The sequence below is a fragment of the Rhyacophila brunnea genome, unplaced genomic scaffold (genome assembly GCF_057557595.1).
Source record: "Rhyacophila brunnea isolate RB1 unplaced genomic scaffold, BYU_Rbru_1.0 scaffold_5, whole genome shotgun sequence".
NCBI classification, from domain to species: domain Eukaryota; kingdom Metazoa; phylum Arthropoda; class Insecta; order Trichoptera; family Rhyacophilidae; genus Rhyacophila; species Rhyacophila brunnea.
Window position 1 is genome coordinate 29,689,298 of NW_028233170.1, and position 18,327 is coordinate 29,707,624.

The 18,327-nt window shown below is 31.3% G+C and overlaps 1 protein-coding gene across 3 annotated transcripts in view; it reads left to right on the plus strand.

Moving 5' to 3' along the window:
• chinmo (Chronologically inappropriate morphogenesis) overlaps positions 1 to 18,327 on the plus strand; it is a 362,087-nt gene that overhangs the window by 272,545 nt on the left and 71,215 nt on the right. The window lies entirely within an intron of this gene.

Here is an 18,327-nt window from a genome sequence, read left to right on the forward strand (position 1 = left end):
CATAATTTTGTTTGAACGTGACCGCATTTTTGTTTTCTCGTTTTTGAACTGGACAGGTATAATTTCGATTATTTTAACGGTATTTTCGGCGAAGGTGTTTATAAGTGTTACACGCAATTCATATGAAAATGTCCTGTAGTAGTAGACAAAATATACCTAAAATTGAATTGCTATTTAGGGTTTTCATTGGTAATTAATCACATATTTTACGTTATTTTAGCCGATAATTTCTTATTTTTTTTATTTTCCCTCGAATTAAACGAGCTCATTATGTATAATACATTTATTGTGTCATTTGATAAATCTGATGCATCTAATATTTATGTATGTATTATCAACGTCTAGTAATCTGTTTTTTATTGTAATGGCAAGTGTCAGTGTTATTTTGTAATTATCACGAAATATTGTCTCCAAAATATCAAATATAAGATTAATTAAAATTATTAAATAGTAATTAAATTAAATTTAATATTACTCTTTACAAAATCACGGTCGTCTTAAAAGACTATTTCATCAAATTGTTTTTTTAATAGTCCAATCCATAGGTTGATAAATATGTATTTTATAAAACATCTTTTATAAAAGATAAACTACCTTTATTCAAAGATAGTCAATGGTATAGGATATTTTCAGGTCGCTATTTTGACTGCTCGTTGTAAAATAAAAGACGGCAAGAAATTAACCGAGAAAATTATTGATTCTAAAATACGGAAAATATTAAATACTAGGCATTTATAATACTTGCCACCCAGATTACAAAAATAAAAATACCACTGAAAATATGTAAACGGTTCAAGCCAGCATACATTCATTGTCCATTTCTGAAACTCAACTTTTATATGTTACGCAGTATAATGTCGATCGTGTTTTATAATAGAATGTTCGTAAATGGAATGCTATAATAAATACATTTGATAAAAAAAAAATGTCAAAGATATTTTATAGTCATTCACCGGCCTGGGAAAAAACGCGCGGATAAATTATAACAGGTACAATAATTAAATTTTATTATTATTTTTTTTAATTGGTGCCTTTATTTGGGTTATAAATCTATCTCCACAAAGGCCGGTTCCATCAATGAATATAGAAAACGTATTTCTGTAAAATCTATCATTCGGGCGGTCCTAATGTTGTCATGTAATTCATAATAATGCAATCAAATTTACGTTTTTAAGTGTTGTTTCGATATATATTTACCAAGAAAATTGAACACTAATTGACGTATGCGGTTTAAATATTGATTCTGCAAACAATGCGTCGATGATTTGTCCCGCTAATATTGCCAAGCACCAACGATCTAGCGATTCCACCTACAGAAGTTGGCAAATAACGGTTTACGTTTAAAAAAAAAACAAGAATCCACGCATAATATGTACATAATAATACAACCACATCGTAACGAATCAATTATTTTTTTATAAGCACGCATCGAGCTGCCATACCAATATAATTTAATCGGCGAATTCTCTTCATAAGGTTAGCAAGAAACCAGTGGGTCTCAAGCTATCTGAGTCATTGTGATCTTTTAAGAGGACGTTCTACAGAATTGGCCTTGAGAATTGAAAATATGATTTTTTAACATGTGGTCCATAATATCTGGTCTACTAGTTAATATAAAAAGGTCGTGTCAAAGTTGTTTGTGTTAATAAATTTGCTCTGTGACTGATCCGACTCATATTTCACATTTATTTCATCAGGGCTGTCGAAGACATAAATCATAATATATATTTATAATTTTAAATTTTTATTTATAATATATATTATTTAAGTTTTGTGCATCTAATGCCGGGTCCACACTGGCAACAAGTTAATTTGCTGGCAACCTCGTTAGATTTTACGATAATTATTGTAAAATTTCTTAAGCAATTATGGTAAGTATCGTAAAATTTAATGAGGTTGCCAGCAACTTGTTGCCAGTGTGGAAATGGCTTAATATCCACTGTGGTTCACGTAGTGGCATGGACCTGGGGTTAGCTAATTCAGGAAGTCAACACCCATGATAGAATTTTTTCCAGTATTGGTTGCATTATATTCCAAAACTCTTCTGTAAAAATCGCTTACGAGTTTATAAATGGAAATTTCTCGGTGTACATAGTAAAAAAACCTACGAATAAAAAAAGAAAAAAAGGAACATACTGATTCATCGCAGTAAAATCTGGTAATCAAATTCGCCATTTTGAAAAGCGACGATTTTGCGTAAACAAATATCACGTGGTCTGTACGTGTGCGGCAAACTTCGAATGTGTTTGTAATTTTGTGCAAAGTGCGAATGTAATGTTTTCAAATAATTGATATGGATTAATTATACCATCGTATTATTTTCTCGAAATCATAAACATACTATAATAGTATTTGAGTATCAACCTATGTTCAATTTGAATTGGGTTATAATAATAACATACCCGTATATATATCAATAGTATGTTTGCTACAAAATCCACCCAAGTTATCAGTACGTACTTGCACAGGTTTGATTAAAAACCATGATGAAATTAACATTTAAAAAATATGAATGCTTAATATTATGTTGACAGCCCTGTTTTCTGATCGGCTTCATCTCGCAGGTGTTCATAAAATAATAATAATTCTCTGCGCGGCAGAAATTATCAGTAATAATAATAATATTTCTTGAAATAAAATCTCCGATGATTAGTGATTTCTGCAAAAAGATCGATTTAAATTGACGTAGTTACGACGCCGAGGTCCTTTTTATACTGAATTATATTTGAACGGCGGGCTCTTCAGCGGGCCCTTAAGAGGTTTTCATTTTGGTTACGCTACAATTTTATAAAATATATCGGTCACTTGGGTCCACTAGTTTTTATCACATTATATAAATTATTTAATATTACACGCATTACATGCATGAATCATATTGTGTTGTTATGTTATTTATAAACTGTAAGTATATTAAAAACAAATACATACTTGAATCAAAAAATTAAAATATCTATCATGAATGGTACATACCTACTTATATATTAATTCAAACTGGGTCTGTTTGAATTTTTAGTTGAGTTTGTACGTTGTTTCTGTTTTAATTCTTGATTATATTTTTTTTGCAATCGCGTTTTATTAACAGTGAAAACATACTCCAGGTACAAAATCCCATATGTGGGTTGTTTTTTTTCTGTTACGCAATACGTCAAGTAGGTATATTATTATATTTAGAGTGCTTTGGATCTATCCAATCCAGTGTTACCAACCGTACTATAATTATAGTACAATACTATAATTTTGATTCTCCAAAAAATGTAAAATACTATAATTTTACGCCAAATATGCCAAAATACTATAATTTTAAAGGATATAGCCGAAAAATGTTCCTGTACTATATTTTTTACAGAAATACTATAATTTTTACGCCTTTGTACTATAATCATCATAGAAAAAGATGGCAACACTAATCCAATCATAACATAATTATATTCCATTTTTTATTCATTTTATTATTGATACATAACGTAGTTTCTAAAATAAAAATAATGTAACCTATGTTAAAAGATTGTATTCTTCCTGTAAGGATAGATTTAAATATTTGCCCATTGTTAGACAATTATTATAGGTAGTAGGTATAGTATCTTCATTTTGTCTGTTACTTTATTATCATCACCGTTGGGCCGCTACTTCGTCTGCGTGAAATACGGAAATAAATTATATACAGAATGAAGCAATGCATCAATGCATGGATGCGGAAATATATTATAACAGTGTTTGGATATAGGTTCACCTTACCTCACCATCCCGCCGCTGCTATCTGAACTGTCTACTCTGCATGATGGGTTATTATTATTGTTGCGGTATGGTATCATGGAATTACCTAGTTGCAACGCTGATCGATGGAAATGGAAATCCTGCCATTCTTGGTAGGTAGACATCGGGAGCATTAGTTCTCCCAAGGTACAGAATTTACCTGCCATTGGTAGTGCCAATTAGGGGGGCAATAAATGTGTTCAATCAAATCGCATTCAATTTGTAATTCGTCGTGTTCATCATTATGTAAAATAATTAAATTTGAATTTGAATCGATATTTAAATAATATTTTGAAATTACTGACAGATACTTCAATTATCAGAGTATTAGTACTTATAAATATATTGATATTTAGTATTAATTTACAATATATTAATACTTTTTGTCGAATTTCTCGAAGTTGTTGGTTAATATTATAATAATGTTAGTAATTGTTTCAAATGTATGGTAGGTACTCTTCCCCGCAAGTCGAGTCGACACGTGGCGTTGATGTCACTTACCTCTCTATTCGCGATGTGAATTCACGAAGAGCGCAACCAAAATGTGATTCAAATGTTTTCACGCACCTCCCACTTGACTGCAAACTATGTATACCAGATACAATACGCATATTACGAATATAATGGCATTTTAATGCTTAGATAAGTGGGCATATCTATATTACATGAATTATGAAATTAAAAAAAACGTCACACTGTTTACTGAATCCACGAGATTCACGGTAAGGTTTTATCCGTGGACTCTTATTAATTTATTATACATACGCGAAATTAAAAAAAAATGTGTTTGAGTTAGTAGAACATCACTATTATCGACAGCCTGGATTGCTGAGTGCATTTCTTTCGGTCATGTGCGTTGCTTTGTCAGGTAATTCATGTAACTAAAATCGCGAATCGCGCCTATGTGCACTGACCACTGTGGTTTAGTTAGATATAAGTTAATAGTTTTTACAATACATACTCTCAGAAGTGCTTTCTGTCTTGCTGGGTGTGTGCTGCTAGTGTTTATATATTATATTTTCTCAAAGATGTTTTCAAATTATTTATGTTCAATAAAATAATGTTACATTCTTAAATCTTGTGAATTATTCGTTCAATGCGTTCGCATGGAAAATAGTTTATGAAACTGTTTCGTCAATCCATCGGCCTCTTGGTCTATCTTTCGGATGTTTTCTAACTCTTAGGTACCGCAGACTAGTTTTGTAGTCGAAATGGAGTTATGGTTTCTATAGTTTTACAATTAATACTGCTCACTTAAAATATCTAAATTATCAATAGTAGGCACGTTTTCTTCATTAAAAAATGTATTAAGTAGTATAATAAATATCAGTTGACAGTGTCATCTTAACTGGGCAAAACCGGTCCAGTTCATTACTCAATTATGTGACTTCAGTATTCTTAATTATATTGAACTTTATTTTTATTAATAAATTTAATATTTCAATTATATGTTATGTTATAGCATAATTTTAATAGATGTGTTAACAGTGAACATATCTATATCAACAAATTTTGTGATATTTAAGGGATTTAAGATTATTGCTATTTATTTTAATAGGCAAGAATGTATAGTTTCTCTAGTATTGTACTAGGGGCTGGTGTTAATAAGACACCATCTTATTATTTGTAGAATTGTTCTTTGGCCGTTGATATGTAGTTATCTTATTAGAGTCATATCTATAAAATACCAATTATCATCTTAAAACTATCTGGTTATGATATTTATTTCTTGTTTTATAGTCATATTTATTAAAACTTAATGAAAGCTCTTTTTTTGATTATATGTGATAATACTATCTGTCCTATACTGTCGGACCACCATCAGGGTACTCTTCACCACGTGGTCTGCTACCTGAAACAGTTCTCCAGAGCTGCACTAGGATTAATCACGATTCTTAAGCCACTTAAAATATTTTAAGTTTTTTTTTATAAAGACAGTAATTATATTAACAATTTTGTACATGTACATCGAAAAATATACTTGTATCATAATTTAAATACATTTTCTTTATAAATACCGTTGAATATGTGTAGGTAGATATATAGTTAATCTTATAAAATGCATTTTCATTCAAGTTTTACCGATAAATTTTGTACAGTTTCTTTGCGCATAGCATACATACTTACGAGTAGCTATAAATATACTATTATTGTGATTTTACTGCTTACATTCATTCATCCGCATGAGTTAAAATGTAATAAACAGTACGTACGTTCAATATATCAATAATGTTATGTTTTTGGGCCATAAAATTAATGCTTTACTTTATGAGGTGTGAATAATATTAAGATAAAAATCGAAACGATCTCTTAATAGCTGTTCTTTCTATTGATTTTACGCGATATTTTCCATTTTCCGTAGTATTTTATTCTTTACAGAGTATTGCGCAACCAATAATATTTATATTATGCAGTATTTATTGTTCATAAATATTTTTTATTAATTCACATTTTCATATACTTAAGTATATTATTTTTAATACAGTAACCAATCTTATAGAATATAATATTCATTCTTTATTTAGTATACCTGTTATCCTATAATACAGTGGCCCCCAACCCCCGGTCCGTGAATCAAATGGTACCTGGCCGCCCAATGAACATTAAATTATTTCCATTTTATTTACTGTGGTGTATTTCTCTCGCGTTCTCGCGACTTGACATGTTAAATCACTTTATATTCATTTTTGGTGTAAGTGTAAGTATTTTATTTTGAAGGCATGTTTAAATACAATTAGATTAAAATTATTAAATCAAAACAATCTAAAATGTAAACAATCAACGCCCCCCCCCCCCCTCAGCAGGCTGCGGTAAAATTATCAAACGTTGACCGGTCCGCAGCGATAAAAAGGTTGGGGACCACTGCTATAACACTACTGTATTTGTAGTGTGACCAAACTTCAAAGATAATAAACATATGAAAACGACCTGCAGCAACTACTTATCAGTTATCTTACTGGGAGTATTTCAAAATGTTTCCGTGTGGTGATATTAATATGAACATCATCTTAACATTATTATATTAAATGTTTATTATGAATATCTGGGTTTTTGTAGTCAGTGGTTTTACTGGTTTTATACAGTGCTATATTATTATAATATTATGAATGATGTTATTCTACATCATTTTATTAATTTATAGATAACGAACAGCATGATAGTTATAGAAGGAGGAATAAACCGATCTGTATGTAAAATTATAAATTGAATAATATGACTTTGAATTAATCTTAAAATAAGTATGTGATATATGTACTGGCATAAGTAATGTATAATATAAAATAAAACAAATTCCAAATTATGTTTTCCTCGACTGTAAAAAATGGAAAAAGTACCCAGTTTTCCTTTCGTGATCAGATTAATTCTATTGATGCACGCCTAAATTCTATGGTGTTCGGGTAAAACAAATTCGAAAATTTGTCGAAAATTCAGTTTAAATTTGATAGTATTTTTACGGTCCGGTCCGTTGGGTGAAAATATTTCGGTCATCATTTATTTTTATTCTGCTAAAAATCCATTTAAAATACTCTAATCAGTAAAATAAAACTAGTTCCACGATGAGTACAAATTGACTTTTATTATAATATGTTGACCCATTCCAGTTAGTGGTTTTACTTAAAACAAAAAAGTATTTATAGGACACTTTTAGTACACACTTTGTATATTTATATTATTTACATAGTTAATTAATTCAACAGGATAGTGGATAGCAGTTAAAAAATCACTTATAATGATAATATTATATTATACTCTAATATTATTCTTTACTGCATTTTTGTAGTTTAAACTAGTTCGACGGTAGGTATAATAAGTTGTGGAGCCGAAAGTTTTCGCCAGCGTGAGAATCGTCCGCGAGTAGATGCAAGTTATTCCCAAGAACATTAGGTCCAATCGAAAGGGCCATAAACAAAATAAATATTCGAGAGTGCATACTTTCTTTTTCCGGAGCCCACAGCTACCTGACTAACGGATCAGATTGCGTACCTGCTAGGGATGCAATACCGGTTTTTCGCTAATCCGAAATACCGGTATAATTAACTTTTTGCAAATATCAATAAAACGACATTTTTTACGCAAGGCCAATATATTAATAATCAAGATTATTTTCCATTTGAAAAAACTGTAGGTAGGTATATTTTTATTTGGATATTTAATTTTATTTAGATATGTTTATTCGATACGTTTACATAAGCTATAAATATAGTTTAAGAATATTTATTTAGACTAGTTGTCACGTACTTCCGTTATATTTAGTTATTTCATCAATGCATATATTATTATATACCTACTATTGAATGGTGAGATTTTCCAAGCGATGATCTGTTCTTCGAGCGATATAGCCTTCCCATCCCAACATTTTTGTTTGCTTCTTTAAGTATTTTTATGTCTTTTTCGATTCATATGTGTTATGCCGGGTCCACACTGGCAACATGTCGCGCGACAACCTCGTTAAATTTTACGACAAGTATGATAATTATCGTAAAATTTGACGAGGTTGTCGCGCGACATGTTGCCAGGTGGACCCAGCATTAATGCTCACCACATACTGTGTCGTTTTCGTTACTCTTAGACAGATATATATAAATAAATATTGCATAGGCAATACAAGTAATCAAATTAAATATACCAAACTTATTAAATAGATAAAACATTTTTATATCAGATTTTGTAATCTATTATGAGGTTGACATACTGTTATTGGATTAATTATTTGTAATTAAACGAAACACAATTTTGTAGTACTTATTCCACTTATTAATTAAATTCTGTACCGGTTTCGTCCTCTTCAAGTCTAAATTATCAAGAGTTGATAATGTCCCCTTGAAGAGGACGAAACCGGTACAGAATTTAATTTAAAAGTGGAATAAGTACTACAAAATTGTATTTCATTTAATTACAAATAATTAATCAAATAATACAATGCAGTTCCACCGTGAATTGACAGCTAACACTATAAAAGAAATTAAGGTTGACTTACGTTTTTTTAATTTAATTATGTCTTCTTTCATTTAGTGATTAGTCATTTTAATTAAACAAGTATTATTTTAACATTAATCATAATTTTAAGACTGCTAATTTTACATAAACAGTAATATTATATGGTTACGTACTTGGCATCCGATTAGACAGTTACCGAGCGTTATTAGTAGCACAAGGTTCGAGATTTCTTTCAAGTTGCATTCTCACAAATATTTTGGAATACCGATATATTATATTTTCTTCTAGTATTGCAGTCCCTAAGACCACTTGTTAGATGCCGCGATGTTGCAACGGAACGGTGCAATTAAAGCATTTGTTCCGTAAGATTTCACGACTAACGAACAAACGAATCGCTTTTTTAAGAGCGGGGGCCTGTTGACCTCTTCATTTTCTAGTATTATACTCCACCTATACCTACTTACTTATAAGTACGCGCAACTTCCTATCTGGCATGAAATCTCCTACTTACGTAAGTTTAAATTTTGTACCTATACAAACTAATTGCAATATTGCGTTGCTTTGGACGGCCCTAACAACATTTGAATACGTAGGGATTTCTGTATGACGTTTTATTTTTATACTAAGGTTCGCTATTTGACGTAGATTATACGTGTATAAATTGTTAGTAAAAAGTTAAAAAAACAGTAATTAATAGAAACATAAAAAAAGTACATGTGAGTGCCTACACCGAATGAGATAAGTAGACTTACTATATTAAAAACATCTATCTAAACTAGTCTTCACGCAAGTGGAATATATCAATATCTGAAGGGGTTTGGTTGGACACATTATTATTCGCGACCATCGCAGTCTTGTGAATAAGGCGCTGCCATTTCATCCGGGGGGTCCGGGTTCGATTACCGATGAGTTCACAATATATTTATTTAATTTTCTCAAACCCTGGGTGTTCATTTATATTACTGATTATATTACTGTTCACTACACTACTGTCATTGGGCGTCATGACCTGTTGCAGTTTTAAAAATAATATAATATATATTACCCAATTATGTATTACCAATAACAGGTTAGTTCTGGACCATGGTAAAACAAACAGATAATGCTACCGATTTCTAATATAGTTATCAGATACCAGGACATACAGGTCAATACTACCAAGATTGTCAGAGTTTTTATTTCCATCTAGTATAAGTCAGAAAAAATATGTGATCACATGATAAATAATAGGTACGCAGTTCCTATTTATATGAATTTATAAATAATGATAGTAAGTATTATGTTCATATTGCATAATATTCACTAACAACGTGATAGTTATGATAGATAAGAAAAATGATAGTGTTGACAAAATCAAATGAAGGTATTTAATTGGGTACTTAAAACTATTTTTTTGATAATGAATTTGTAGCATATACATATAGCATATACATAGATCTTGGGGGAGATAATGATTATCAAATCTGATTTCCAATATAATTAATGTATTCGTTGCGTTTTTTTTAAATTTATTTTTTACGATTCGCACATTCAATACACACGCTGTTATCAGTGTTGTCAACTGTCATTGACAACAATTCGCCATATAGGGTAAGAAAATGAGCTACGTTGGTGGCAGAAAAAAACGCGAGATTTTCTTATAAATGAAAAAAATGTCTACAACTAATTTTAAACACTGTGTTACAAGAAGAAGAATTAATTGTTTCACGTTTAATCAGGTACGGAAGTTGGTCATCACTTACATGAATAATTATGGTATGTTACATTTTATTTATTGTTACAATTTTACATAAGATAATATACAAGAAGGTCGATTTTCGAGGAAATTAGTGTAATATTCTAGCTTTTTTATGAGAAATATTGAGCTGTTTGCGTTGGTGAAAATCGCTAGATTTAACGCCATACACCAGATACGTATTTTGCAAGTTAGATGTAATATATTTAAATGCTAGATTTAGCAATAAAATCGTTAAGTTGGCGACGCCGGCTGTTATGATCTCTCAGCAGAACATCGATCGCGAGAAGTGAATGCAGTTTCTTTGTAGAAAATAATGATAAATAGGCGCGTCGTCGTAGGTGTCGGTCAAGCCGAGTACTTGCGACCAATATTTTTCAATTACGTATTCAATTATTACAAAATGCAGGTGCTGTTTTGCATTGTAGTCTTTTTAAATCTCCTTAGAACTTTCTCTATTTGATTTGTTCGCTTGACAGGCTGGTCGTTTATAATGTCAGCTGTCATACGCGTAAATGACATTACTCTACTACCAGATAGGCACTCTTTCGTTCCATTATATTTTATTAATTTGTTGTGATAGCATTATAATGTGAATCGTAGATTGTATACAGATTACTTATGAATAGCTTAACTTCTTCGAGTGGTACCGAGATTATTGGTTATCGCACGAGTCTTCAATAGTACAATTGGTCGATTACGGAAAACAACCGTTTAGATCCGTATATATATTTAAATGAAAGATTGATTTCCTTATATACCGTATATATTCGACAAATTGACTAATAATGATCGATTCCAACATATAAGATAAATAATGGAAAAATCAATATGATCCATCTAATGATTTGAACCTAAAGATGACTCAGGCTTAGGTGTCAAATAAAATTTTATTGTTTATGGAACGACAGTTAACTCACACCAGTTCATTAATAATAAAAGGCTAATAATTGTGATTTGTTTGCATGTAGCATAGTTTTTAATTATTATTGTTTTTAATTTAGCTGTACTGAAAAAAATCGCAGGTATTCGCCGGAAATACAAATTATGAATTGAAAAAAAAAACACAGAAAATGCATATTTTACAGCAATTATTAGCTATGTTATTATCGTTACTAAATAAGTTGTTTAAAAAATTCAAAACATAATATCCATGCATATATTAAATAATACGATAACGCAACAGTCGATCGTCATCAAATAGAATATAATAATGTTATAAATCCGAAAAAGACACAATGTGAATTAATACGTCAAAACCCTACTATATTTGATTTTGAATGTTGCCAAAACGATAAGTTATTTACTGTTTCATACAAATATTCCATTATGAACCAACACCGTTTTAAAATTAAAGAAAAATAGTAATTTGAGTTGATAATGGCATAGAAATATCAACTGGTTCATTTATATCAGGGAACCCTTGCCTAGTTGACACATAATATTAGTTTGGTGGGAATATTATGAATATTATATAAGCAGTAGCGTTAATAAAATATGACATTTAACATAATGTATATTATATAATATTATTTTTCTCAAAAAAACTGTTGATCATATTATTTACCTTCACATGTAATGCATTGGTTTGATAGAAGACATTGTGTATATATTTGAATGATGTCGTTTTGTTATATTATACTAATAAAAAAGGAGTGCGTAATAGGTGGCAGCACATAGTAGGTACTGTCTGTCTACTCTTTTCGCGAGCTTTTTAAATTTTTTTCGGACTTCGCTGACAGGCTTGTGGAACCTTGGTCTGAGGTAGAAGCTTTGTATACTCTAAATTTTCTTTATAATAAAATGTTGAATGAATTAAATGTATTGTCTTATATTGTATAATTTTATTAGATCTTCAAAGGTTTTATATTTCTAATTGTTTTTTTTTGATTGTTCTAAGATCTTTCTTTTAGAAAATTAAATTGCTTAAAAATATTGCGTGTGATGGTGATTGATAAATGATTATCAAACACTTTCGTGTGTTATATGGCGGCATGTTAGTATTGGTTTTGCGGTTTATATTTAAGTACGCAAACTCGTTTTTGTGTGTAGATTTTTTTATTGATAAATCTCGGCGAATAACGCGAATAGCTAATAATAAGAATATAAATAATCCAGAATTTCATTCAGTATACTATTTAATTCCAAACTTAAATGCTTTTGAGAAAAGCGATAACAGATGGAAAAATTGCGCGTTTTTCATTCAGGTTTCAATATATTTTTCAATTGTAAATTATTTCGTGAGTTTATGAAATGATTTTTTAAATGTTTTTTTTATGAATAGAAAGAAGACTGACATTTGGTATGTAGGTTTTCATCGTAGCAGTATACATAGTTTTCGTGCGCCGTGTACTTTTATTCTGAATGTGTCACTGACGTGTCAGACTGAATTATTGAGCAAGTGCTTATAGACTTACGTACACAATATATTTATCAGTATACCTATGAATCTATGCTAGCAAATAATATAGTAGCGTATTGACGTTTCAGACATTCGTTCAATCTTGTATTTAGTAAGTTGTTTTCTCTATGAGCGTTCATTACGTCGAAATACTTGACGTGCATAATTAATAGCGAAGTATCTTTTAACACATTCAGTTTGTTACAATGTCACCCAATGTTGTTTAACCAGTAAGCTTATAATAGCAAGACCTACTTTTGGTATTGATTTATTGTCGGTAAATAAAGGCCAAAATTCGTAGGGTTTCTTCACGTTTGGCATGTTGAGAATAAAAAATGCAGATGTGGCAATTTGTTCATTTTGTTGTATAAACAGGCTATATCATGCCACCATGTATTTGACCAAAACTTTTCTTATAATATTTATGGTCTATTTATTTGTGTTTTCTACTGTTTTTATAGTTTTTGTATACATAACTACATAGTCATCAAATCTGTCCTATTCATATTAAAGTTTATTGCACGTAAATAATAAATTAGGCTACTCTCGTCTTCCGAAATTTCTTATTGTGTATAGTTAACTGTCATTACTACAAACTTGGTCAATAAAAATTGTCTTAGCATTGTTATAAAAATTCGCTGGTTTATTGTTGTAAACAATTTGGTTTTGATTTTCTTATCGTTGCTATTAAAATGAAACAAAACTAGAATAACGTTTAATTGACTGAAGTCCATCACTAAACCTTGATATTCTGATAGTTACGGAGTAAAAGTTTAAGCCTGTGACACAATAATTTACAAAGCGGGTCTAAAGTAATAATATTATTATTCTGAATAGTTTCTCTAAATGGTCCCATTTGCATACACGACACACAACCCTTGTCGGGCGTCGCGACGCCGGTGTTTTGACTTTCCCTGCACCGCTCTGCTTGTCTGGATTCCACGCTCCGCGATGGGCGGGCAACATTAATCATATCCCCGCGCCCCGCCGCCATTCCCCCGTGTGGGGGCTGGGGGCGGCAATCCCCCGGTTCGGCTATCGATTCGTGCACATTGTGTCACGAGCGCCGGGGTTCGGGTAGCGGTTCGTTCACCCGCCGCCAGACGACCTTGCGCGCGGTACATCCGCCTACCGGGAGGATTTATAGGGCGGGAGAGTCTTTTAGTATTCCGGAACGCCGTTGTCGATCCGTCTGGCTGTTTTTTTAAACGAAATAAAGTAAACCATCGTTGAGCCGCTCTCGTGTTTACGAAAGATTACCTCGGGCCGTGGATGGAGCCTTGCCGCACACTTGCGGAAACGAAGTGTATTCTCCGAAATCTATAGCCTTTGTAATAACAATATACAGAATTATTATGAGAAGCGCCCTGGAAAGATCGTGGATAAAGTTCGTCTTTGATCATTATGATTGATAATATTATTAAGAGTTTATGTATATGTCATAAACTGTCATAGTATGTAATGTCATATTATTGACATATTTTTTGAGGAAATAATGGAAAAATATACAAGTTAATTAATGTAAAACATTGTGTCATATTTTTCGTAGAATTGGTTTTTTCACAATTTTCAATAAATTGTTTTAAACAAGTTGTCTTATGCAGTACCATATTGTTTATCTAATATACGATATAATATTCAGTGATTTTAAGTCGAAAAACTAAATTAGAACATCAGAACACTTTGATCCGTTATTTGGATAGAATGTCCACGCACAAAAATATGCTTTATCAAACGCACAACTTGGCTTTCCTGGCAGTTTCCCAAGAAAGAATTCGATTTTGCCAACACTAATCTTTGATAATAATTAATCCAAGGCAAGTTTCGTTTAGTCCAGCTAGAATTATTAATCTACATCCATGTTTTATTTCGTAATTTTATTGCTTTCAACCGACTGCTACTGACGCGATCTTTCCTATCGTCTCTCATGGTATAGCTTTATTAAGTTATATAAAAACATATAATGGGTGTTTAGTCAGTCACATTCTATATTATATTATGCATAAAGCATGTTTGTGGATTTAGGATATTGTTGCCCACATTTAACGTAATTTTATTTTTATTCGAAGCAACAACATTTAACAGTGATTTTTTTATAATCATACTTAGAAACCCACAAGAAACCATGACAGTAAATGCTATATTATATATTAGTGATATTAAAATATCGCATAGCTTTGCAGTTTTTGACAAATACATACGGCACAATTATACGTACGTACAGAAATACAACATTTGTTTTTAAAAAGTTAATACGTTATAGTACATATTATACTAATACTAATCTATTCAAATAAAAAGCAATTCCTACTGAAATTGTACCGAAGAAAACATACATTTACCAGTTCTTGGAATTTTAGTGTATGCAATTAAAACTTACTGTGTAAGTGTATATCTGGCGGTATGTTTTTTTAATCGCTCGCGGCACACCCGTTTGGGAAGCTTTTCCTTACGTGACATGCACCTACATTAAACATATGAATGCGTTGTATCCTTTTCATTTATCGGGCCTATATTTTCCAATGATTTACAAATAAAATACGAAAAAATGTCAAAGCTTACGATGTACATAATTAATTATATGAGCATCTTTACGAGGTGTGGACTGGTTTGTTTCCGGTCTCAATATTAAATTCTTTCTGTATGGCTGTTTATTTAGTCCAAGGCTTGATTTTGTTTGCGATAAAAATTAACTCCAATTAATACTCTCATGGTTATGTGTAAACATCTCACGTGTGTTGTTATGATTATGTTAGTGATGTCAACTGGCCATTTCATATAAAAAAATATAATAAAGAACGAATTTTCACAACACATCTTTGACTACACGTGTGTAATGAATTACCTGCATAGCACAACAATGGGCAGAGAAGCCGTTTACACATGTAGTGATAAGCGACATCGTAAAAAGGCGCCATTTCTCGAGCATATGTATAATGTAGGCCGTTCAAGATTTAGGCACTGTTTACGAAGAAATTCATCTAACTTCGTCAGCTCAGCTAATCCACGCGTTGGCTTAGCTAAGCACGAAGTACCTATTTACTTTCGGATATTTGTATTTTTTTTCTTGAATTATTGTTGTACTTACGATTTTAGGACTGGGTGGGGGGAGGCACCAAGGATTGTTTGGAAAATGACTCACCAGACGAAAACGGTCACCATTATTGAGGGCTAACTTTAGTTGGGTTGATGGTTGATGAAATTATCTAACGTATATTTTAATTAGATTTCCATGAAATAATAAGTGGTTTTGAGGGGAGGTAAAAGTCTCGAGTGAAATTTATATGGGGGAGTACTTATTATAATTCGGTTAGTGCTCGCCGGCGAACACAACTTCCTCGGGCGTCAGAATCGTTAAACCGTTTATAATATTACCAGGAGCTTTATTAGCCCGAGGTTCTCTGCTATGGAGTTATTGGATTTTTCTTTAAACTAATGATTTTAGACGAAAACTAAGTTTCGCAAAAGTCAAAGGTTTTGCTGTGCCTATATTGTGCGGTATAATACATTATTGTAACAATGTTGGGAACGCGATATTGAACGATTATTTACCGTGTAGGTATCTATCGTAAGTTAATTTCGAATTTATTACTTACTTGTAGTGATGCAATTAGTGTCGTTAACATTTGGTTTTGTTCTGGTATGTAAACAGCGATATCTACGTGCATTATATTATGATATCATTAATTTATGATTCTTTCTTTAAAATATTATGAAGGACGTTACCGCCCTGCCGTTCAGTGCATATGAATAAATACAAGATTAATAAGCACATTGCATTTAATGTATGTCATGCAATGACATTATTAATGGACAATGCACTCAATACAGTAGCTAGCAAGTAAATTCGCGCATTAAACGATATCACGCATCGGGAATTTATAGGAATATCACCTTTATTGTAATGGCGTTAGAACAGTGTTTCTAATGTCAATGTTCATTTGAGCGAACCCGTTCGAACCGAACCATTCGGCAGACCCGACAAAGAGCATCGGGAATTTATAGCAATATTACCTTTATTGTAATGGCGTTAGAACAGATTATGCCAGTCGGCAGACTCGACAAAAAAGTGTCATTTTTTTCCAGATGCTTCGTCCATATTAATGTCATTGATGTCATGCATTCAAGAAGAATCCTAGTAATTATGAACAAAGTGTCTTTCGTTCAAGTTGGTGATATACCGTTTATTTACATTTTTCCCAATACACGATGACTTGACTTCGTGGTTGGTTTTCGGGTATCTATTTATAGCCTCCAACATTTTATGTAGTTCTAATTTTTTTTTAAAATAATTATCGATTTAATATTTATTATGTGTCGTCTATGTATGCATTATGTAGTCGATAGCATTATACGTAATTAAAGATAATAAAGATTTTCTTTGTTGTTAATTTTATATTTTATGACCTTTTTTATTAGTTGTAAAACAAGAAACTCTTCTTCGTTCATATTGTACTTGTAAAAGCAATGTAATTATGACATATTTTTTTTAAATGCTAGTTTTTAAACACTTTGAATTTTGATGAAATTTTTCCTTTTTTTGCCATCTTGATTTTTTACACATTTTTGGCACATGTTTGTAAATAACAGTTGGCAATACTGCACACTTCATTTCCGGAAAAATCATAGCACTTCATTGATATTGCGATGTATGGACTTTAATCCACTATTGGAGACACCTGAAGTTAATACCCTTTCTTACCATAGTGTAATATGGTAAAACTTGTTTGTTTTTTACAATTACATCAGTAATTTCGTATAGAATATGTTACGATGACTGACTGACTGATTCTAAGCAATTTTATTGGCTACTTGTGCGCATCCCCAACACACCATGCAGTGCAACGAATTATATTAGAAAACTTTTTGTATTTTGGCGGTCACTATTAACCCACTCTTTTAATAATTTATACTCATTACATGGATAGGGTATATTGTCACAAACGTCCTTGTAAAACGGCACAGTTTTCTACATAAATAGTGTTGCTAGTGAAAAATAAGCTACTTGGCAGAAAAGATTTTCACTACATTATAAGCAACCTAGCATTTTCAAAAAGTAAGTTATAATTTACTATCGATATTATTCTTTTTACGAGACTAAAACTATTGGCGAAGAATTTGTTTTGTAACCAACAATAAATCAATCCATGCAACTAAAAATTAACGTATGTTCAAAATTTGGACAGCACTTAAATATCGTATGTTATATTTAATTTGTTTTATTGCTAAGTTAGTCCAGCATATTGATTTTCAAGTAAGTGTATTATAATACTAGATCTGACAAGAAACTCTTCGGAAACATTGTTGTGAAAGTAACGTAACATTAAATTGGTCAAATTAATGAATGTTTTTCACGAATTTTGAAGAGATAATCGGCCATTGCCACCACATCAACATTAATTATTTAAATCAAAGTGTACTATTTTTTTATACTTCAGTTAATTTTCAATAATTATTGGTCATTTATTATATTATTTATGACCGATAACTAGTATTTGGC